Source organism: Puma concolor, chromosome A3 (assembly GCF_028749965.1).
Source record: "Puma concolor isolate L17-30 chromosome A3, mPumCon1.1.hap2, whole genome shotgun sequence".
In the NCBI taxonomy this organism is placed as follows: Eukaryota; Metazoa; Chordata; class Mammalia; order Carnivora; family Felidae; genus Puma; species Puma concolor.
In genome coordinates this window covers 81,477,435-81,502,518 of record NC_141669.1, presented here as the reverse complement: position 1 = coordinate 81,502,518, position 25,084 = coordinate 81,477,435, and positions in this window count along the sequence as shown.

The window sequence follows — 25,084 nt, the reverse complement described above, 5'->3', positions numbered from 1 at the left end:
GTGGTTTTTAAAATAAATACCTATAGAATTTGGTCAAATACTTTTTATAGATCTGTTCAAATAATAATAATATTCACATTTATTCTAATAATTGGTGAATTACACTGAATGATTTTTCAGAATCATTACTGGAATAAACCTAACTTCTTTGTGATAAGTTATACTTTTTATTCATTGCAGGATATGGTTTGCTAAAAAAATTTTTAGGGTTTTGCATTATAAGAGAGATTTGGATGGCAATTTATTTTTTTGTATTGCCTTATTTTGTCTGATTTTGATATTAGGGATATGCTGGCCTCGTAGAACAAGTTGAGAAGCATTTCCTTTTTTATGTGTTCTCTAAAAGTTTGCTTAAGATTGGTGCTATTTCTCCCTTAATGTTTAGAAGTATTCAACAGTGAATACAACTGGGTCTGAATATTTCTTTGCAGGAAAACTTTTTAATTAAATCTTAAAGCAGGTTTTTTGAGGTATAATTGACAGACAAGGAGCTGTATGTACTTGAAGTGAATAATTTGATACACCTGAATATAGGTTCATGTGCATGAAACTGTCATCAATCACAACAATAAGATAATGGAAATATCCATTATTTCCAAAAGATTCCTCAAACTCTTTTGTATTACCTCCTTTTTGCCACTCCCCATCCCTATCCTCCAGCAACTACTGATCAGCTTTCTGTCACTTTAGATTATTTGCCTTATCTCAAATTTTATGGAAGTAATTCATACAGTCTTCTCTCCTCTTTTTGTCTTTCTTCTTATGCTAAGCATAATAATTTTGAGAATTATCCATGTTGTGCTATGTATTAATTCATTTTTTTAAAAAAAACTGAGCAGTATTCCACTGTATGTATGTACCACAATTCATTTAACCAACCACCTATTGATGTACATTTAGGTTGTTTCCAGTCTGGGACTATTAGAAATAAAGCTGCTATAAATATTTGTGTACAAGTCTTGGCATGGCCATATGCTTTCCTTCCTACCTAGGAGCAGAATGACAAGGCCATAGGGTGGGTATAGGTTTGCTTACCTTTTTAAGAGTCTGCCAAACTGTTTAACAGAGTAGTTGTGCCATTTTACATTCTTACCAGCAGTGTACAGAATTGCTGTCGCCACCCATCTTCTCCAGCACTTGGTATAATCAGACATTTTAATTTTAGAAATTCTAATCCCTGGATGGTCGTATTTCATTGCAATTCTAATTCATTTCCCTGACGATTTAATAGTGCGTATGCGTGTTTGCCATTTGTATATCATCATTGGTAAAGTGTCCATGAAAATATTTTGCCTACTTTATATTGGGTTGTTCATTGTCTTATTATTGAGTTTGAGGAGTTCTTTATTCTGGATCCAAGTCCTTAATCAAATATGGGGTTTGCAAATATTTTTCCCCAAACTGTCTTTTCTTAAACTGTATCTCGAAAAGTGAAGGTTTTCAATTTTGATGTACAATTTCTCAATATTTCCTTTCAATACATCTTTTAATGTTGTATCTAAAAAATTACTGCCCAGCCCAAGGTCACAAACACCTTCTCTATGTTTCCCTCCATAAATTTATAGTTTTAGGTTTTACATTTAAGTGTATGATCCATTTTGTGTTATGATTTTGGCAGTTTGGCAGTTACTTATAGAAGTAAACCTGCAACTACCACATGGCCCGGCCTTTGCACTCTTGGACCTTTATCCCAGAGAAATGAGAACTTATGTCCCCGAAAAACATGTCCATACAAAATTCTGTACATGAATGTGTGTAGCAACTTTATCCACAATGACCAAAAACTGGAAGGAGTCCAGCCATGTATACGTCAGCAGGTGAATATTTTAACAAACTGTGGTACACTCATTTCATAAATACTACACAACAATAAATAGTAATGAACTATTAAATGTGCAACAACTTGGATAAGTATCAAGGGAATTGTGCAAAGTGAAAAAAAAATGAATCTCTGCCTGATTCCCTTTATAAAATTTTGTTGAAATAACAAGATTATAGAGTAGTACAGAATAGTTGTTGTCAAGGGTTATATGGGAGCAGGGGGTAGTACTAAGAGAGACGTGGCTATGGTTATATAAGAGTAGCATGCAGGTTCTTTGCAAGTGAACTGTTTTGTATCTTGATTGTAGCAGTGGTCACAGAAATCTACCCATGTAAAATTGCACAGAACTAAATACACACACACACACACACACACACAAATACAAATGAGTACATGTAAAATTTATAAAATCCGAATAAGGTCTTAGGACTGTATCAGTGTCAATGTCTTAGCTATGATTTCAAAAAACACCAGTTAAGCTGTTTTAATGAAGTAATTAAGATCTTGGACAAGAATGAGGACAGAGGGGTGAGAAAGGAAGCTATGTATGTAACACACATACAATAAAGGATGATAATCTGGAAAAAATGTTTGGTAAAAATGATAGTGAAGTAATTTGACTAGAAGTTCATCAGTTTTATTGATCTTGTCAAAGATCTAGCTTTTTCTTTCATAAATATTTATTATTTTTCTGTTTTTCATTTCATTGATTTCTGCTTTGATCTTTACTATTTTCTTTCTTCTGATTATTTTAGGTTTTATTAGCTCCTCTTATATTTTGGGCTCTTAAGGTTTAGTCTTTGATTTGAAATATGTTTTCTTTTCTAATATAGGTGTTTAGTGCTATAAATTTCCTTTTAAGTATAGCTTTAGCTACATTCCACAAATTTTTATATGATGTGTTTTCATTTTCATTCAGTTCAAAACACTTTGTAACTTCCCTTTGCATTTTTTTTTTCTGAGATCCACAAGTTATTTGAAAGTTTCATAATTTCCAAATATTTGGGGATCTCCTAGGGACTTTGTTATTTATTTCTAATTTAGTGCCATTGTAGATAATATACTTTGGATGACTTCATACCTTTAAAAATTATTAAGGAATAATTTTATGGCCTAGAACATGATGTGTCTTGGTAAATGTACTTGAAAAAAATGTGCATTCTGCTGTTAATTGGTGGAGTTAGTGTACATTGATAGGGTTGTTCAAATCTTCTATATCCATTTGGATGCTCTGTATACTTTTCTCTCAATTATAGACAAATAGGTGGTGAAATCTGTAATTGTGAATTTGTCTATTTCACCTTGTAGTTTTTTCAGTTTTTGCTTCATATATCATGAAGGTCTGTTTTAGAAACATAAATGTTAAAATTGTATATACTCTTGATGAACTGATCTTTTTGTCATTAAAAAAATTTTTTTTAATGTTTGTTTATTTTTGAGAGAGAGACAGGTATGAGTGGGGGAGGAGCAGAGAGAGAGGAAGACACAGAATCCAAAGCAGGGTCCAGGCTCTGAGCTGTCAGCACAGAGCCAGATGTGGGGCTTGAACCCACAAACCATGAGACCATGACCTGAGCTGAAGTGGGACACTTAACTGAATGAGCCACCCAGGTGCCCCTGACCTTTTTGTCATTTTAAATGACCCTCTGTGTGCTTGGTAATTTTTTCTCTGAAATTGACTTCAACTGATATTAACATAACGATTCAAGCTTTCTTTTGACTAATGTTAATGTAGTGTATCTTTTTCCTTTCTTTTATTTTTTTACCTGTTTATGTCTTTACATTTCTATTTTTTGTAGGCACATTACTTGGGTCTTGATTGATTTATCCTATTTGAACTGTGCCTTTAAATTAAGGTGTTTGGACCACTGAATATGATTATTGATATGATTGGATTTCATTCTGTCTTCTCATTATTTGTTTTCTATTTGTCCGTCAGTATTTTGTCCATTTCCCTCTTTTTCTGCTTTTTTGGGATTAAGTGTATGTATTTTATGCTTTAATTTTATCTTTTTAATTGGTTATTAGCTAGACCACTTTGTTATGTTATTTTAATGGTTGCTTTAGGATTTATAGTATGCAACTTTTAATTATCATAATCTGTCTTCAAATGATATTATATAGCATTTTAGATGACTATTTAAGAGCCTTTCGAGAGATTACTTTCATTCCTCCCTTCCTGGCCTTTGTACTGTTGCTGTCATATATTTTTCTTCTACATGTGTTATAAAACCCATAATACACTGTTATTACTTTTCTTTTATAGATATTCCAATAATAGGAAAATGTCTATGTTTACCCATATACTTACTTTTACTGGTGCTTTTCATTCCTTTGATCTAGATTTCCAACTCCTATAATTTTCCTTCTGCTTGAATAATTTCCTCTATCATTTGTTGTGCAGATCTGATCGTGATGAATTCTTTCAGCTTTTGTATGTCTGAATATTTCTTTATTTTTGATGAGTAAAGAATTCTACACTGACAGATTTTTTTTTTAATCTCAGCACTTTAAAGATTTTGCTCCACCGTCTTCCAATTTGCATTGCTTCCACAAAGAAATCTGCAATCAGCTTTATCTCATTTCCTCTGTCCATAATTTGTCTTTTTTTCCCCCTAATCTGGAAGCTTTTAGGATTTTTTTCTTTTTCACTGGTTTCAAGCAATAATTAATAGTCATTTGTTTTTGTTGCTGTTGTTGTCCAGAGGTTACTAATATTTTGCCCAGAGTTTATAATTTTTATCTGTAGGAGGGTTAATCCAGTAGAAGCTCTCCACCATTACTGGAAATAGAACCTCTTATCATGCACTTCAAAATATTTACTGATTTCCATTTCATTTCTTCTTTGACCCATAAATTATTTAGAAATTTTAAAATTTCCAAACATTTGAGAATTTTTGTGTTCTCTTTCATTATTGATTTATGGATTAATTTTACTGACAGATAACATACTTTGAGTGATTTCACTCCTTGTTTTATATCAGGTCCAAAATATGTTAAATTTTGGTAAATATTCCATGTGCATTTGAAAAGGAGAGCTATCCCATCATTTTTGGATACAGTGTACTATATAGAACAATGAGGTCAAGTTTCTTAATCATGTTGTTCAAGTCTTTTATGCTCTTACTGAATTTCTGGTTGGCTTGTTCCGTCATTTACAGAGAAATGCATGTTTAAATGTCCCAGTAGCGTTGTGGATATGTTTATGTCCACCTGTAGTTCTGTCACATTTTGTTTTATATATTTTGTAACTATGTAATTACGTGCATACAAATTTATAACTTTCGTATGTTTCTTGAAGACTGACCTTTTTATTATTATCAAAGTCTCTCCTCATTTCTAGTGCTGTTTCTTACCTTAAAGTTTACCTTGTCAGTTCACTAGTACTTGGTACAGCTGTACCAGCTTTCTTCTGCTTCGTGTTTGCATGGTACATTTTTCTTTATCTTCTAATTTCCACCCCTTTGGTTTTGTCCTTATAATAAAATGTGTGTCTGGCTGGCCACATATAGTTGGTGTTTGTTTTTTCAAATTCAGCCTAATACTAATTTGCTTGGGTAGCTGCCATCCTGCCTATTTTGTAGACTATTTATTTATTTATTTTTAAATTTCTTTTAGATAATTAAAAATATTTTTATTATTCCACAGTTTTTATCTTGCTTTTAGTTATGTATTCCTATACTATTCTTTAAATTGCCACCCTACAGACTACAGTCTGTGCTTTTTACTTCCTTTTTTTTTTAAGATTTTATTTTTTGTTAACTAACTAGAATTAAAAAAAAACCTTTGAAAAGAAAGACAAAAAGATTTTATTTTTAAGTAGTATCGATACTCAACATGGGGCTCGAATTCACCACCCCACGATCTAGAGATGCATGCTCTACTGACCCAGCCAGCCAGGCATCCCTGTGCTTTTTACTTCTTAAGTTTCATTATAAATTAGTTCTTTGGCCACTTCTCATGCTAGAAGTTTTAACTCCATTTACTCATTCTCTGCTTTTTGTGATACAGTTGTCTTGAACTTTAACTGTACATACATTACATGAGTTGTTGTTAGCATGTTATTCATTTGTGTGTATCTCCTTTCTTTATTCCTTTCTGTATTTCAATGTGGGATCATTTTTTTTCTGCCTGGAAAGCCTGATTTAGTGTTTCTTGTTTGGGAATCCCTGGCAATAAATTCTCTGTTTGTTTAAAAGTATCTTTATTTTTCTTAATTTTAATTAATTAAAAACATTTTTTAACATTTTTATTTATTTTTGAGAGACAGAGACAGAGTGTGAGTGAAGGAGGGGCAGAGAGAGAGGGAGACACAGAATCCGAAGCAGGCTTCACGCTCTGAGCTGTCAGCACAGAGCCTGATGAGGGGCTCCAACCCACCAACTGTGAGATCGTGATCTGAGCAGAAGTTGGATACTCAAGTGACTGAGTCACCCAAGCACCCCAATTTTTCCTTAATTTTTAAAGAATATATTTATTGAGCATAAAATTCTAATTTGGAAATTACTTCCTTTCAATACCTAAGGATACCTTTCCATTGTTTTCTGGCTTCTGAAGTTTTCATTGAGAAGTCAGATATTAGCCTAGTTGTTCATTGACCATTTGAAAGTGTTGTGTCTTTTTTCTTTGACTGCTTTTAATATTTCCCCGTTATCTTTAAGTCTCTTCATTTTTACACTGGTGTATGTAGATATATGGGTTGTTATTTCCTTTAGTTTATTTATAATTCTTGAGGGTCAGAGTGATCCTTGTATCTGTAGCATGATGTCTTTTATAAGTCTTGGAAAACTGTCAGACATTACCTCTTTTAAATATTGCTTTTGGGGCAACTGGGTGGCTCAGTCCGTTGGGCGTCTGACTTCAGCTCAGGTCATGATCTCATGGTTTGTGAGTTCAAGCCCTGCGTCAAGCTCTGTGCAGACAGCTCAGAGCCTGAAGCCTGCTTCGGATTCTGTGTCTCCCTCTCTCTCTGCCCCTCCCCCACTCACATTTTGTCTCTCAAAAATAAACATTAAAAAAAATTAAATATTGCTTTTGCCTAATCTATCTTCTTCTGAAATCGCAGATATACATATTTTGGACCTTTTCATTATAATTCTTATGTTCCTAACACTTTTTTTCTCTCCATTTTTTCTCATTGGGTTAATGTGTATATTTTTCAATTGACCTATCTTTAAATATATTAATCCTGTCAGTTGTTTTCAATCTGCTGATGTACCTATTTATTGAGCTCTTTCTTAGTTTCTCTGTTCTCTGTTGAAATTCTTCATCTTACCATCTAGTTTCACAAATATATTAATTAGATACATGAATGTTTATGATAACTGAAATATCTTGATCACTTTTCTGTCTATTTTTATTGCCTATTTATCTCTTGACCCTGTTTTCCATATACTTGATATGTTTAATTGAATGTCAAACATTATGTATAAAAAATTGGAGAGGGTGAGAGGATTAATGCTACCCTCTGCCAGACAGCTTACATATGGGCAGTTTACCTTAATCCTTGCTTCAAAGCTATGTTACAGCCTTTGTAAGACTGAATCTGTCTCTGATTTAAACCTACCCTTAATACATATTCCAGACTCCCACTGAGAGCTTGGGTGTTTTCTAGATTTTAGAGGGTACTAGGTTCTAATTTTCCTTTCCCCACATATACATGACCAGTAAAAACTTTTGCTATGTTTTCCTATTGTTTTTTCAGTGGTTTCTGAGCCTTTTTTTTTCAATTTATTATTTAAATTCTAGATAGTTGGCATATAGTGCAATTTGGTTTCAGGAGTACAATTCAGTGATTCATCACTTACATACAACACCTAGTGCTCATCATAACAAATGCCCTCTTTAATAACCATCACCCATCTAGCCCATCCTCCATCCACCTCCCTCCATCAACCCTCAGTTTGTTCTCTACCTTCAAGAGTCTCTCATGGTTTGTTTCCCTCTCTTCCCCCCTCCTCCCATATGTTCATCTGTTTTGTTTCTTAAATTCCACATGTGACCGAAATATGGTATTTGTCTTTCTCTGATTTATTTTGTTTAAAATAATACACTCTAGTTCTTCCATATCATTGCAAATAGCAAGATTTCATTATTCTGAAGACTGAGTAATATTCCATTGTGTGTGTGTGTGTATATATATATATATATATATATATATATATATATCCAATCTTTATCCATTCTTTATTCATTCTTTATTCCATCCATGAAGTCGATGGACCTTCATGTTCTGTCCATAGTTTGGCTAATGTTGATATTGCTTCTGTAAACATCAGGATGCATGCACCCTTTCAATATGTATTTTATTATCCTTTGGGTAAATACCTAGGAGTGCAATTGCTGGATCATATTGCTGGTTCTATTTTTAGTTTTTTGAGGAACCTCCATACTCTTCTCCAGAGTGACTGCTCTAGTTTGTGTTCCCACCAACAGTGCAAGAAGATTCCCCTTTCTCCACATCATCACCAATACCTGTTGTTTCTTGCATTGTTAATTTCAGCCATTCTGGCCAGTGTGAGGTGGTATCTCATCGTGGTTTTGATTTTGATTTTGATTTGTATTTCCTGATGATGAGTGATATTGAGCATCTTTTCATATGTTGGCAGCCATCTGGATGTATTCTTTGGAAAAGTGTCTATTCATATCTTCTGCCCATTTCTTTTTTTTTTTTTTTTAATTTTTTTTTTCAACGTTTATTTATTTTTGGGACAGAGAGAGACAGAGCATGAACGGGGGAGGGGCAGAGAGAGAGGGAGACACAGAATCGGAAACAGGCTCCAGGCTCTGAGCCATCAGCCCAGAGCCTGACGCGGGGCTCGAACTCATGGACCGCGAGATCGTGACCTGGCTGAAGTCGGACGCTTAACCGACTGCGCCACCCAGGCGCCCCTTCTGCCCATTTCTTAATTGGGTTATTTGTTTTTTGGGTGTTGAGTTTGATAGGTTCTTTACAGATTTTGGATACTAACCCTTTATCAGATCTGTCACTTGCAAATATCTTCTCCCGTTCCATAGGCTGCCTTTTAGTTTTGTTGATTGTTTCCTTCACTGTGCTGTAGTTTTTATTTTGATGAAATCCCAATAGTTCATTTTTGCTTTTGTTTCCCTTGCCTCTGGTGACGTGTCTAGTAAGAACATCAAAGAGGTTGATGTCAAAGAGGTTGCTGCCTGTGTTCTCCTCTAGGATTTTGATGTCTTCCTGTTTCATATTTAGGTCTTTCATCCATTTTGAATTCATTTTTGTGTACAGTATAAGAAAGTGATCCAGTTTTGTTGTTCTGCATGTTGCTGTCCAATTTTCCCAACACCATTTGTTGAAGAGACTGTCTTTTTTCCATTGGATATTCCTTCCTGCTCTGTCAATGATTAGTTGACCATATAGTTGTGGGTCCATTTCTTTTTTTTTTTAATTCTGTTTTTATTCAGTTCCATTGATCTGATCTATGTGTCTGTTTTTGTACCATAATGTCTTGATGACTACAGCTTTACAATACAGCATGAAATCCGGAATTGTGAGGCCTCCAGTTTTGTTTTTCTTTTTCAGGATTGCTTTGGCTATTCAGGATCTTTTATGGTCCCAAACAAATTTTAGGATTGTTTGTTGTAGCGCTTTGAAAAATGTGGTGGTATTTTCATGGGGATTGCATTAAATGTGGAGATTGCTTTGAATAGTATAGACATATTAACAATGTTTGTTCTTCTAATCCATAAGCATGGAATGCTTTTCCATTTATTTGTGTCCTCTTCAATTTTTTTCCCAAGTCTTCTATAGTTTTCAGAGTATAGATATTTTACCTCTTTGGTTAGGTTTATTTCTAGGTATCTAATTGTTTTTTGTGCGATTGCAAATGGGACTTATTCTTTGATTTCTTTTTCTATTGCTTCATTATTGGTGTATAGAAATGCAACAGATTTCTGTACATTGATATTATATCCTGTGACTTTACTGGATTTATGTATTAGTTCTAGCAATTTTTTGGTGGAGTCATTTGGCTTTGCTACAGAGTATCATGCCATCTGAAAATAGTGAAAGTTTGACTTCTTCCTTGCCAATCTGGATGCCTTTTATTTATTTTTGTTGTCTGATTACTGAGGCTAAGGCTTGCAGTACTATGTTAAATAGTAATGGTGAGAGTGGACATCCTTGTTTTGTTCCTGACCATAGGGAAAAGGCTCTGAGTTTTCTTCCATTGAGGATGATATTAGCTGTGGGTCTTTAATATATGGCCTTTATGATATTGAGGTATGCTCCTTCTATCCCTACTTTGTTAAGGTTTTTTATCAATAATGGATGCTGTATTCTGTCAAATGCTTTTTCTGCATCTATTGACAGGATCATATGGTTCTTATCCTTTCTTTTATTAATGTGGTGTATCATGTTGATTGATTTGTGAATGTTATACCAGCCTGCAGGCCAGGAATAAATCCCACCTGATTGTGGTGAATAATTCTTTAAATGTACTGTTGAATTCAACTTGCTAGTATATTGAGAATTTTTGCATCCATGTTCATCAGGGATATTGACCTGTAATTCTCCTTTATAATGGGGTCTTTGGTTTTGGAATCAAGGTAATGCTAGCCTTGTAGAATGAGTTTGGAAGACCAATGTCTTTAGGTGTAAAATGAGTCTCCCATAGGCAGCATATAGATGGGTCTTGTTTTTGTTTTTGTTTTTGTTTTATCCGTTCTGATACCCTATGTCGTTCAATTGGAGCATTTAGTCCATTTACACTCAGAGTGATTATTGAAAGATATGAGTTTAACGCTATTGTGTTACCTGTTAAGTTTGTGTTTCTGGTGATGTTCTCTGTTCCTTTCTAGTCTTTGTTGCTGTTGGTCTTTTTTTCCCTTACTCAGAGAGTCCCCCTTAATATTTCTTGCAGGGCTGGTTTAGTGGACTTGAAGTCCTTCAGTTTTTGTTTGTCTGGGAAACTCTATCTCTCCTTCTATTCTGAGTGGCAGCCATGCTGGATAGAGTATTCTTGGCTGCATATTTTTCCCATTTAGCAAGTTGAATGTATCCTGCAACTCTTTTCTGGCCTTCCAAGTTTCTGTGGACAGATAGGCTGCAGTTTAAGGACTCTTTTCCCTTGCTGCTTTCAGGATTCTTTCCTTGTATGTGTATTTTGTGAATTTGACTATAATATACCTTGATGATGGCCAACTTTTGTTGAATTTAATGGGAGTTCTCTGTGCTTCTTGATTTTTGATGTCTATACCCTTCCCTAGTTTAGGGAAGTTTTCAGTTATAATTTGCTCACATAAACTTTCTGCTCCCTTTTCTCTCTTTTCATCTTCTAGGGCACCTATGATACAAATGTTATTCCATTTTAATAAGTCACTGAGTTCCCTAACTCTACCTTTGTGATCCATTACCCTTGTTTCCTCTTCTTTTTAGCTTTGTTATTTTCCATAATTTTATCTTCTATATCACTAACTCTTTACTTTGTCCATCTTTGCTGTCAAAGCAATAATTCAGGTTTGCATTTTAGTTATAGCATTTTTAATTTTGGCTTGACTAGATTTTAGCTCTTTTATCTCTGCAGTAAGGGATTCTCTAGTGTCTTGTATGCTTTTTTCAAGCCCAGCTAGAATCCTTATAATTGTTGTTTTAAATTCTAGTTCAGACATCGTACTTGTATCTCTATTGATTAAATCCCTGGTCATCATTTCTTTCTGTTCTTTCTTTTGGGTTGAATTCCTCCATCTTGTCATTTTTGTGGGAAAAAATTATAATAAAATAAAATTTAAGAATTAAAAATAAATAAATAAAGGAAGCTAGGTCCTAGGTGTGTTTTGGTCTTCTTATTAAGAGAAGCTTGATAGAGGGGTGCTTGGGTGGCTTAAGTGGCTCAGTTGGGTAAGCATCTGACTTTCACTCAGGTCATGATCTCACAGTTTGTGGGTTTAAGCTCCACTTTGGGTCCTGTGCTTACAGGGCAGAGCCTGCTTCAGATCCTCTGTCTCCCCCTCTCTCTGCCCCTCCCCTGCTCATGCTCACTCCCTCTCTCTCAAAAATAAAATAAACATTAAAAAACCTGTATATTAGAACAAAGAGAGAGAAGTTTGATAGAAAAAAGGAAAGAGAAAAAAGATAAAAAATTAAAAATAAAATTAATAAAATAAAATTAAAAATTACTTTTTCTGTATCATAGAAGAAAAATAAAAACAAGCAAAATAAATACACACACACACACACACACACACACACACACACACACGCACGAGCGCAAAAGGAAGCTAGATCCAGTTTCCCCTAGAGCTGAAGCTTTGCAGCACTTTATGATCAGCAGACTTAGTGCATAGAAGGGGTTTGTGCTTGTGCTTGTCTTCTGGGGTAAGGGCCTGCTGCTCTGATTCTCAGGCAGACTTGCTCTATTGAAGTGCTTGGAGGCACAGCAGGGTGGGGGCTTGTTGTAATGGTTTCTTTCTCCATTCGGTGGTGCCCTTTAGCTCACTGAGGTCCATCAGTGCTGGTGGGCTGCAGGTGAAAACAAATTTGAAGCAACACATGTAAACAATCATGGGAAATACAAAATGCTACATAGTGAAAGGGTGCCTGGGTAGCTCAGTTGGTTAAGCATCTGACTTCGACTCAGATCTTGATCTCAAGGCTCATGAGTTCAAGCCGTGTGTTGGGTTCTGTGTTGACAGCTCAGAGTCTGGTGCCTGCTTTAGATTCTGTGTCTCCTCTCTGTCCCTCCCCTGCTCACGCTCTGCCTCTCTCTCCTTCAAAAATAAATAAACAGAAAAAAATTTAAATAATTTTCCAACAGTAGTGGGAATGGGCATGTGTGTATGTGTGCACACTTGCCATGTATATGTGTGGTTTGCATATTAAAATTATATCATGTATACTTTAATAAAAAAAGAAAAAGAAAATGGATTCACCCCACTCTCTAGTCTCCAGAGTGGGTGTTTGGCCCTCACAGATATGGGATCAGTCACACCTCTTGTGTTCCCAGCTTCTGTCAACTCCCTGCTTTGACCCTGTTTGTGTCTGATCTGTCTGCCTGGCAGGTGGTGTGACCCTTCTGGGTTTTATTTCGGTCACGGCTATGTTTCAAAAGCCCGCACTTTCAGAGACCCCCACTGCTTAGAACCACGTTGGTCTCTGGGAGAGGGTCTTACCACATTGTGGCTGGAGCCAATTTGTCCCAGAAAATGTTCATTCGACCACGCAGTTGCAGCAGCTTGGAGTTTATAGTAAATCACAACACATAGCAGGCACCAGGGTTTGCTGCCCTCAGCCAGCATCTTTGTTCCTATAGTGGTGAACAGGGCAGCTCTATGGTGTCTGCCAGGTCTTTTGCCCTAGGAGAAGCCATATGGCCTCTACCAAATGTACTCCAAACTGCTTCTCCCCAAGTGACCCAGGGGATTCTGCCTGCTCCTGGGACTCTGCCCTGCTTCCTTTGCTGGAGCACCACCAGGTGACCTCCAGAACTTGAGACCGAGTCTGTGCTCCACTGTTTATTGAAACCCTCTTCTTTCCCCCCCATCAATGATTTCGGGGAAGTTTTCTCCTGCAGTCCTCTGCACGTGTTTTCACTTTTTTTTTTCACTTGTTCTCTCTTTCTCTCTAGCTACTTTCAGAGGGAGTGCAGTGCAAATCCATGTGCTGCTCTCTCCCCCTCTCTTTCTAATTTCTCTGAAAACAGCTCCCTCCTCTCTGCAGTACTGTGGCTTTTCTGTCTCCCAGTTCCCCTCTCTGCATCATTTACCTGCCATGTTCTCACCCTCAAATTATGCCAATTGTTCTCTTAATCCTCAGATCAATTACCTAGGTGTTCAAAATGATTTGATGTTGGTCTAGCTGTGTTCAAGGGACAAGACCAGAGAAGGGTGCCCCTGCTACTTCACCATATTAACTCCTCCCCTGATTTCTGAGCCTTTTATATCACACAAATTAAGAAAGAGCAAATGCTGGGGCATCTAGGTGACTCAGTTGGTTAAGTGTCCAACTCTTGATTTCAACTCAGGTCATGATCTCATAGGTTGTGAGATCAAGCCTTGCATTGGGCTCTGTGCTAACAGCATGGAGCCTGGTTGGGATTCTCTCTCTCCCTCTCTCTTTCTGCCCCTCCCCCATTCTTGCACACACATGTGCACACTATCTCTCGGTCTGTCTCTCTCTCTAAAAATAAATAAATAATAATTTTAAAAAATCAGCAAAGGCCTCAAGGGAAAAACTGCTATGGAGCATCAGACTCACTTTTCTGAACTCTTCTCTTTGAGTACTTGGCCCTTCATGTTTTAGCTGTCTTGGCAACCTCAAACCCCTATTTTGCTTCTCCATTCCTATGAGATTATCAGAAGTTCTTCTGGTTTATCTGATTCTTAGTAGTTTTCTTTTGCCCAGTTAAAGTTTTCTCTCTCCATGTCAGGAATCAGCAAATGTCCTAAGAAGAAGAATGGAATAAAAATGGTAGAGTTCTCCTCGGTGAGTTTCCCTTTTCTCTAGGACCTTGGCCCTTCAAGACCTGCCAACTCTCCCAGCATTTCTGCAATGCCCTCAGACAAATTTACTTTGTATTTGCTTTTCCACTTGTTTTCAGCTAAAGCATTGGTCTACTACAAGTAATTCCATCATAGCCTGAAGAGAAATATTTTATAGGATTTTAATAAAACTACATTTGAATTGTGAACACACAGATGCCAAAGATTATATGTTACTTTTAATTTGATTATAGTTTTTCACATTTTACTAGTACTATTGTTCATGAATGTTCTCACAATAATATTTTCTGTTGTGCCCTCAGTAATAAAATAACTAATGCTGGTGTTGATCAAAAGTAGTGGTAGATTCTTAGAAGAATAAAATTTTGAGATAATAGCCCTCCCAATATTTTCATCCTTTGCTTTGATCCATTTATAGAGATGGTTTGCTCTATGTTCATTGTCCCATGTGAAAATATGATAGCATAGAGAGCCAATTAATCCTGTAACAGACTTTAGGCCACAGGCCATTTTCTAGTTTCCTGGTAGGGTGGGTAGTGGTAAGCTACATTTTAAAATAAGTGAATGACTCACCAGTTAAAAAGAAGTGATTTCTGCAACTGTAGCCTGGACTCAGATTTTTGTCAGGATGATGTTTTCTGTTCCTTTTGCCCTTATTTGTCCTGCTTTAACCATTAGAATGTTCAAAACCAGGGAAATTATCCTGAACGTATCAAAGCAAATACATTTTAGTGATTATTCTGGATGACATTCATTTCAGGTCTTCTGAAAGGCTTCAGTATGGAGCCAGAAGTAACTTTGTCTTTAAAAAATTTTCCTAAGCCATTGTAAATATAATACAAAATGGAATGATTTCCAACTTAATTTCTTTCTGAAACTTTCCTTTTTACTCATTAAACCTTGTAAGTCAGGTGAGATTATGAAACTAGTGGTTAAGTGAAGGCTTGAAAGCTTAGATTTGGCCTCTGGATTCAAAATGCCAGAAAGCATTTTCTAGCTATTGACATGTCCGTTATTGCTAGGTGACTCAATAAATCTACCCAAGGTATATGGCGACATTTTTGTGTATGTATATACAAATATGTCCTCAAAACACATGTGTTCAATATACCCCTTATTTGATTTCTTCTCTCTTCAAAGAAAGGAAACTGTCTTCTGCATTCCTTTAGAAAGGAACTTCAGATCACATTAACCCAATATTTGTCATGCAGATTGCTCCAGTTATGATGTAATATAGCCAAGACAGTTATAAAACTAGAAGATCCATAGTGAACTGAGCACCTGTAGGGTTCGTTCTCATTCAGATATAACTAACTCTCCACTTAACACCAGAATCTACCGAGTAAACAAATCAACATATTTTTGGTCAGTATGATAGGTATTAATTTATGCCCCTAGATCCAATTTCTCCCTTTCCACCTCCCTTTCTCCTGAGAGTCTGAACTCTATAAATGTCACCAATAGGCTCCCTTCCTCTCTGGATTCCATTTGGGTTTAGCCAATGAGGTCACTGGCGAGAGACCAGAAGACAATAGAAATGTGATGTCATGATAATTGTTTTCCCACCTCCTTCTTAAATAGATTACTGTGAATGCCCTGTGTCCTTCTACCTCTATCAAAGCTTCTTTGTGGCAGCCCTCCCCTCTGGCTATGGCTATGTGCTTTGGGTCACAGGTGGGGGTTTGGGGAATGTGGGTGACTGGCAATGACTTCCTGCTATTGCTAACCCACGTATCCTTCAGTATCCTTTACTGGTTTCTCCAACCCTGCCCAACAACATTTTTAAAGGTTTCTTTATTAAACTCCCCTCAGTTACACAGTCTGATTGAGTATGCTATCTGCTTCCTGTAGGGACCAAGACTGGTACAGTTTGCCCCTCCCCATTTGTCATATGTAAGCAGGACAACGCAGTGCAATACAATGGGTATGCAATGTAAGTCCAATGCAAAATGAAATTATATATTTTGCAAAAGATGCTGACATTTCATGGAACAGATGAAAGTGGTGCTGGAGAACTATTTGAATCACATGTAAAACTATTATCTAATGTAGGTTAGCAAAGTTTCTCCAGTAAAAAATTGAAGAGAAAATTAACAGCCACTTAGAGTGATTTTAATGTCAAAGGATTAAAAGAGGCATTAGGCAAACATTTGAATTCTTTGCTGCCGCTGCTTCTTAAATAAAAGAGATACTTTTCTTTATGTTTGTGCCATAAAACTATGTGAGGTGAAGGATGTCCTTAGGTACTACCCTAAGGTAGTTTTCTCAGGAATGTTGCACCCAAATAGAAAAGGCCACCCAAATAGTACCAAATAGTACTCAGTTTATATCTTTTTTGTCTTAAGAATTAGCACATAATTACAATTATAACCTACATTTTAATAAATGTAAAAGAAACTTACTTTCACAATTTTTCACATCATTTTATATTTGTTTTTATCTTTTTTCATTTTGTTTTTTAAAGATGAAGTCATAATGAAACTTCTTCTCTACTGAGTATCAAATATTGGTCCCCACTTTAAATGGATTCACCCTACATGGCTTTTTTTCCAGACCAGTTTGGCTAAGAGGCCCTCTGAACATCCTTGGAGGAACTGCAGCAGGCCACTGGGGGGAAAGAGGACATCCGTTCCTTAAAAGATTTCTGAGGCATCATTGTGAATTTGGGGTTGGCCTCTGTAATCACTCTGCCAAGGGTTTAGATTCCAGCTCCAGCTCCTGCTAACCCTTTGGCCTTGGCTAGGCCCTCAACCTTGGGAACCACACCACTGAGTTTCATCTTTGAAACATTTAACATAGGCTTCTGGCACATGGTAAGCACTCAGTTAAATCCATTCCTACCAGAATTACTAAAATTATTGTGCCAGTAGTAGTTCTATTCAATATGCTGCTCTATTACACATTTTATCCATCTTATTAAAATTAAAACAGTAAATAATGCTTATGTTTTTGTCAATTTCAAAATGACTAGAATTAAAGAATAAAAGACCAGTGAAATTAAAGCAGGATTTTCACCTTTCAAAGACAGTAATATATAATTTATTATACATTAAATAATATAGTATGTTCAAACTAATCAAAATAAGAGAAGTAGCAAGAAATATAAAAAAGGGAAAGCATGAAAAATCAAAGAAGAAAAGATACATAAATTGAGACATAGAAGTAAATGTGGGAAAAACTCTTATTATTTATTTTTAAATATTTATTATTTTCAGGAGAGAGAGAGCAGGCAGGCAAGGAGGTGGGGGGTGGGCAGAGAGAGAGGAAGACACAGAATCTGAAGCAGGCTCCAGGCTCTGAGCTGTCAGCACAGAGCCCAACGTGGGGCTCAAACCCATGAACTGTGAGATCATGACCTGAGCTGAAGTTGGATGCTTAGCCAACTGAGCTACCCAGGCACCCTGGAAAGAACCTTTTCTAAAGGGCAAATACCAAATGAAACATAAACTATAATAAACTATGAGTCCTAATATATGAATCAAGATGACAAATAAATATTAAAATTAAAAGAATAAAGACTCTTAGGAAAATGCTTAATAAAAGGAGGCAGGGAATATGGTATTTCTATTCATACAAAGTCAAATTCGGGATGATATGCGTTATAATTATAATGAAGAATGGAATCATCATATTAATAAAATTAAAGCAACAGGAATATTTATGTGGCCCAAAACACAGCATCAACCTATAGAAAGCAAAACCTAAGTGTCCATCAGTAGATGAATGGATAAAGAAATGACAACACACACACACACACACACACACAAATATGGTGGAATATTACTCAGCCATAAAAAACAATGAGATCTTCCCATGTGCAATGACATGGATGGAGCTAGAGAGTCTTATGCTAAGTGAAATAAGTCAGACAAAGACAAATACCATGTGATTTCACTTATATATGAAATTTGAGGAAGAAAACAAATGAACAAACAAAGAAAAAGAGGCAGAAAAGCAGATTATTACATACAGAGAATAAACTGGTGGTTTCCAGAGGGGAGAATTGTGGGAAGTAAGTAAAATGGGTGAAGGAGAGTGGGAGGTATTCTCACTCATTCCAATTATGGAATGAGTAAGTTTTGGGGGTAAGGTACAGCAGAGGGAATGTAGTCGATTGTTTTATAATGTTGTATGGTCAAAGATGGTAACTATACTTTGGTGAGCATAGCATAGTGTATAGAGTTGTCAAATAACTATGTTACATACCTTAAACTCACATTGTATGTCAACTATATGTCAATAAAAATATATAGAAAGCAAATATTTTAAGATGATCAAAGAATGATTGACAAAATTCAAATGCAGAGATAAGAGTAGCATGCAGCGTTATCATTAAAAATAAAAGTTATTTTGCCAGCAAAAAAGTGGATTAATTTAGGAGTAAGAGAATTGCAATTAAGGACATGTAAGCTGTGGCAAAACCATAGTCAAGTCCATCAAACAAAGGAGGAGAACGTTACTTTATGGAGAAGAAGGAGGAAGTTTGGAGAGGGGGTATTTTGAACAAAAATCCAACGGAAGAATCATAGGTTCAGGATGATGATGGTTTCTCGTTGGCTGAGTGAAAGGGTAGTTGTTCTCTTATAGGAAATGCACTGTACAATTGTCCCTGGTGGGGCTTGTAACCCGATAATTTTTTCCTGTTGATGATTCTTCCATTGGGGTCTGTAGTTGATAATTCTTCCTGTAATTGATGTTGAATATTAAGAGTCCCCCTTCTAGCCTCCCAACTTTACTTTAGTGAGATGTCCCTTTATTAATTTCCACAACATGTACCAGCCAGTGGCATATTGAGTATGGAAGTAATAACCCACTCATAGCATCCAAATTTTAGAACAGAGTTTCCCGACCCATAACTACTCTTGTGCCATAGGACTTCCTGAGCCCTTAAGTCATCTACAGAGATTAGGGAAGCTGAAAACTTCAGGTTAGCTACCACTAGCCTTCAGCAATTTTTTCTGGTACTCTGAGGAGGATTGCTGGAGTAGGTGGGAGTCTGATGGCATGACCCACAGTACCTAAGACCAGAGAGGGAATACAGTGAGCCATATCTGGCTCCCTCCAGTGCACAGCAGTACACTGTGCTTGGGCAAGGAAGTGTCTGCCACCTGGGCATCTGATTCCACAGCCACCTGCAGAGAGCTCTGCAGCTGCCTGTCAGGGAGCAATAAGTTCAGGTAGGGTACCCACGCAGCAAGGAGCAAGTTGCACAACAAGGACATGGCTGGTAATCAGGGAGGATGAACAGGACCGCATCCAGGCCTCAGCCCTAACTTTACTCTGTCATAGGTTTTGAATCCTTCTGTCCCTTTTGGTAGATGTGCCTTCCGATGCTAGCAGGAGAGTGACTCTTCTAACAATGTATGCACAAACTGAAAATAAGAACTTCATCTCTATTTTAAAATAATAATATGAAGTTTAATTTGATACAAAATTCATTCCCATGTCACAATTTATTTCAACAAAGCATTTTTCAAGAAAAGCAAAGGAAGACTGTTAGACTTCTTAAATATTGTTTTAACTGTTGTAGAAGTTTGAATGGTTCTTTATAAAAGTTTAAATTTTTCTTACCTATTCATGTAAACAAAGTTTGCATCAATGGTAATGATGAAGTATTTGAAGAAATTATCCTTAAAAAGTCTTGTCTAGGAATTGTATGCAGCATATAACAAAAGAATAAATAATAATGCTCATGAAAGTTAAAAAAAAGAATGAGTGTATTTAACCTGCAGAACTAGTAATTTAGTATTATTTTACAATATTTGTTTCTAAAATAATAAGGCCAAGCAACACAAATAATGAGATAGACACACACAAAATATCAGTTAACTTTCTGAATTGAAAGCCACATACCTGTTTTAAAGCTCAGGAGGCCATTTGAAATTTATTTCAGTAATGTAATGTAGTTAAACCTACATGGTATCAATTTAATGACTTTTTTCCCACTGACATGCTTTAATAGCATGTATGAGGTCTTATCACTGTCCTGTTCCTGTGCTTTCAGCATCTCATTTGTATGTAAATTCTCTTGCACACAACTTACTCTCTGGTAAATGCAACCAGCGGATTGAGTGTCTTCGTAATTATGTTCCATCCTTGTCTACCCTATTTGTTTCTTATTATATCACTGCAGAAGTCCCTGCTTCGTGTTCCAGTCATGAATTACAGAGTGGCTCCGGCACTGATTTTTCTTATGGGTGATGGGCTTCTCTACCTCCTTTTCCTTAACACGTTACCCACTTACCTATAATTTTTAGACAGAATATGTGAGACTTGTTCCATCTTCCTTCTGATTGTTTGCTTCTGTTTCTTGTTTATTTTTTAACTAGAATTGTTTTGGTTCTAATAGAGATAAGTTGTTCAACTAACTTACTTAGCCCCCTCCCACCCCCTCCCTTGGTTTGATCTGGGTGATACTGAAATATGATGTAAAATCACTTTATGTACATATGGATGTTCTGGGTTGCTCAGTAGGGCTGAGAAATCTAATGAAAATTTCACATGGGATAGTCATGCTAAGGATAAACATTATGTATATAGATTTACATACAAATACAAGCACAATGTATTTTCCTGTCTTTACACATGCATATAAATGTATGTGAACAAAGTGTGTGTGTGTGTGTGTGTGTGTGTGTGTGTGTGTGTGTGTGTGTGAAGAGAGAGGGAGAAAGAGACTATATGTGCCCTGAAACAGTAATACCTGTGTTTGAACTCTACATCAATCATTAATCATCTATGTGACCTTGGGCAATTTCTTAAACTTCTGGGCTTCATTTTCCTCATTGGTAAAATAAAAATAAGAATAGGGGTGCCTGGGTGGCTCAGTCAGTTGGGCGTCCGACTTTGGCTCAGGTCATGATCTCACAGTTTGTGAGTTCAAGCCCTGCGTCGGGCTCTATGCTGTCAGCTCAGAGCCTGGAGCCTGCTTCCGATTCTGTGTCTCCTTCTCTCTCTGCCCCTCCCCCACTTGTGCTCTGTCTCTCTCTGTCTTTCAAAAATAAGTAAATGTAAAAAAAAAATTAAAAAAAATAAGGATAGTATGTACCTCACAGGGTTTTGTCAACTATTTTATTATCATGTAGGATAAATAATATAGGTATACACGTAACAGACATTAATTAGATTAGATCTTCCCTATTCACTCAGCCAAAATTCACAGCACTGAGTGCCAGACACTATGCTAGAGAACTTGGGGTTATGAAGATGGAGAGTCTTTGCTCTCAGATGTGCATCCATGATCCTGCACAGTCCTCCCAGAAGGAGGGCCTCCTCCCTCTGTACCTAGCACCTGGTCACCTAGTTAGAATAGGCTGCCAGCTCCCACTCTGGCTAGGAATTATGATAAAGACCCCAGCCAGCACTAACCAGTCCTTCCTCACCCACTACCACCTTAGCTGTTGCATTTGCCCAAAAAGGAATTGTAGGATTTCCAAACATATTTCTCCATCCCAGCTTCATGGAGAGACTCACTCATGAGGCCTCTCAGTGTCCAGTGACTGCAGCGAGTGTGGGTTTATTTCCAGGTTCTCGTGGACAGGATAAGCTGTGTTTCCTGTGCTCTCGTTCCCTATCACAGGGCACGAGACATTGTGCCATTTCCCTCCAGGGAGGCCTCCGGAATTTTGCATAGTAAATAGGGAGTGGGCTCAGGGGGATGGCAGCCCCACAAACACAGCCCTTCCAGGGGTCAGATGTGAAGCCCCACCTTTCTCATCCTGGAGAAACAGGGTATGTTTGGAGTAGGGCATTCTGCCGCTAACCTGCTTAGGCTCAGTGCATTTGTCCCTGTCTCTTCTGCCCCCTTCTCTAATCGGTTCTTGCTCCCAGCTCCAAACACACCCAGTGGCGTCTGTCTTGTAAAGGGCTTTGCAGTTTATGACCTACTTAGGTAACTGCCCTGTTCCTATGGGAGGGTGTGTATTATGGTTCCAATTTTATGAGGGAACAGAAGCTCTGACATATTACAACTTGCTCAAGGCCACACACCATGACAAGGTTAATACATGATAGAATTTGAGGTCAACATTAGTTTTGCCCAACTTCAATATATTTTCATTCGTATGCTCACTCAACAAATTTACTGAGGGCCTACTATGGGTGACAGAGACAGGCATGGACAGAGCCAGTGCAATCCCCACCTGGCAAAGCCTCTGGTCTCCTGGAGAAGATGCACGACCAAGTAATTGATTGTAATTAAGTGTGGTGGGTGTTGTGGCAGAGGAAGTATATTTATTAAACATCGTACCAGAGATTTTGCCAGAGGCTGGAAATAAGTTTACATGAATGCATCTGGACCAGCTGTTCAACCACTGTGGGGCTGTCTGTAGGGGGCACACAGAAATGCTCTGTAAGAGGAACATGGACAGGCTCCCAGAGTGCTCCCTGCCAGGGTTGGGGCAGCAAAGGCCTCCTGAAAAAGGACAGTGGCAGGAGCAGCCTGGAGTGTTCAGCAACAAGCAAGTGGTGGGTTATTGCTGAGTGGGCTGTGGGAGGGGCCTGGAGGGACAAGTGGAGGACGCGTGGCTGGGGAATCCTCATAAAACAGCTGGGAAAAAAATGCATTCTTTGAATTTCTGTTACAAATGAACACCAAAGATTTAATCTTTTTTTTCCTCTTTTTAAAATAATGGCATTCTGCCTCATCAGGAGTAGCTCTCCTTGGTATGAAATTTACAAATTGTTCGAGCTTTCATAATAGTAAGGGAAACAAATAAAATGGCTATGCTCTTCCCTACTACTTACTTGATGTTGTTTAATTTATGCAGTCACTCTGACGTGGGTATTGTATAGACGAGGAGGTTGAACTTAAGTAATGTACCCAAGATTCCACAACTAGTAAATGGTAGAGGAAGGATTCAAACCCAAGTCTTTCTGATGTCAGAGCCCACCCTCTTAACCGCCAAATTGCTGTGGTACCATCCAACATGGAGACAAATGGCTATAGTGGTAGCTGGCCTGTGTCATGAATTATGACTCAGAGAGGAGTAATGAGGAAGGATTTTTAGTGTCTGTGGGGACTTGCCCGATAGCCAGTAGAAGCAAAGGCATCCCCTAAAGAGGAAATAGCATGAGAAAAGAGTGACCTAAAGTAGCCTGGATGTTCATAAAATCACCAGTGGTGTGGTATTGTTGGGTGGTGAGGAGGGAGGGAGGTAGTGAGCATGACAAGAGATGTTGTTGCAGAGGGCAGAGGCTACTGCATCAAACACCTTGTCTACCCAGTGGTGGAAATTTGGGATTTTCCTGTAGATGATGGGGAGCCATTAAAGAGTTTAAACACTGGGTTTGAGGTGAGGGGATTGTAATGTTATCCTTTTTGAAGTCACTTCCAAAGAAAATTTGGAGGCAGTTTGGAAAATACTCTAGAGCCTGTTACCTGGGAGATGAGTTTGGAGACTATGTGTGTCCACATTTCTGATCATACATCCTCCTTGGTAAAGAATTCTTCATAACAGATTCTCAGTGGATATATGATTATTCACAAATGATCATAATACAAGTGTATTCATACACTACCTGCATTAAAATGTCCACAAGAAGTAAACACCAAAAGTATGACATAAAAATAAACGTGAGTCTTGGGACTAGATGGAGCTGGTAGGTTGCACAATATCGTGAATATATTCAGTGCCACTGAATTCTGCATTTTAAAATGGTAAATGGTTAATTTCATGTTATGTGAATCTACCCTCAATACAAATAAACAAAACAAGTAATCACAGTATTCAAGACTTTCCTTCCCCCAACTCAGTGAATTTTCTTGCATGCCTTGGGTCCACATGCCCCTTTTAGGACTGGGGCATTGCTGATGAAGCCTGGAGTAAGGGCCTGGCTCTAGGAAAGGAGAAGAGAGAACAAATTTAGGTGTGGTTTAAGAGGTAGAATTGACAGGGCTTGAGGATTAAATGTTGAGGAGTATATGAGAAAGGAAAGAAGGTAGGAGGACTCCCCATTTCTGTTTTGAATATTTGAATATAAGAGAAAGAAATGTTTTCCCCTTGCCAGGGACTTGATGTGGTCAATGCTTGGATAATTTCCCAGTGGTTGGCATAGGCTTGCATGGAGCATTTTCTAGGTATGTCCAGAAGTAAATATAGCCTGAGGATCAGGTGAGTGGTCCTGTGTGGACAAGGATAATTGAGGATCAAACCCAAAGAAGCTATATTAGCCAAGGACAAAGCAAGAGGTCAGAAGTAGGCAAACTCAGGAGTGGAAAACAGGAGCAAGTTGGTAACAAGGCAGGAAGGATTTTACAGGTTTCATGGAAAGGTAGATGAGTTACAGACTAGGGTTTCATTTTGGCCAGTTGAGCCAGAGTGTCTGGGGGACGTCATGGGAGAGCAGCAGAGACTTGTGAATATATGGATGTGGGCTTGGGAAGAGGCCACCCGTGGAGAACATGAACCACTAGATTAATAGCCCTGGAGGGGGTGGGAACTTTGGCAGAGGAATGGAAGCCTGACAATAAGAGAGATTACCTGATCCCAACCAGGAGAATGCAGAGTATGGAGGACAAGAGAGAAGTTCCAGAAGGAAAGACATGGTCACTGGTATCAAACACTGCAGGAGGACAGATAAGACAGGAACTGAAAAAAGTATCCATCAGTAAGCTCCCTGGTGACATTAGTGAAAGTAATTCCAGAGATGAATGGGGTAGAAAGGAAGTAAGCGTGTGAGGCAAGAAGCCCTAATGTTGTGGGTTGACTAGTGAATGGAGATGAGGTGATAGAAATGCTACAAATAGAGCAGACTTGGGTCATCTGATTACTCACTTAGTGCACCTTCTCTCCCACTGAA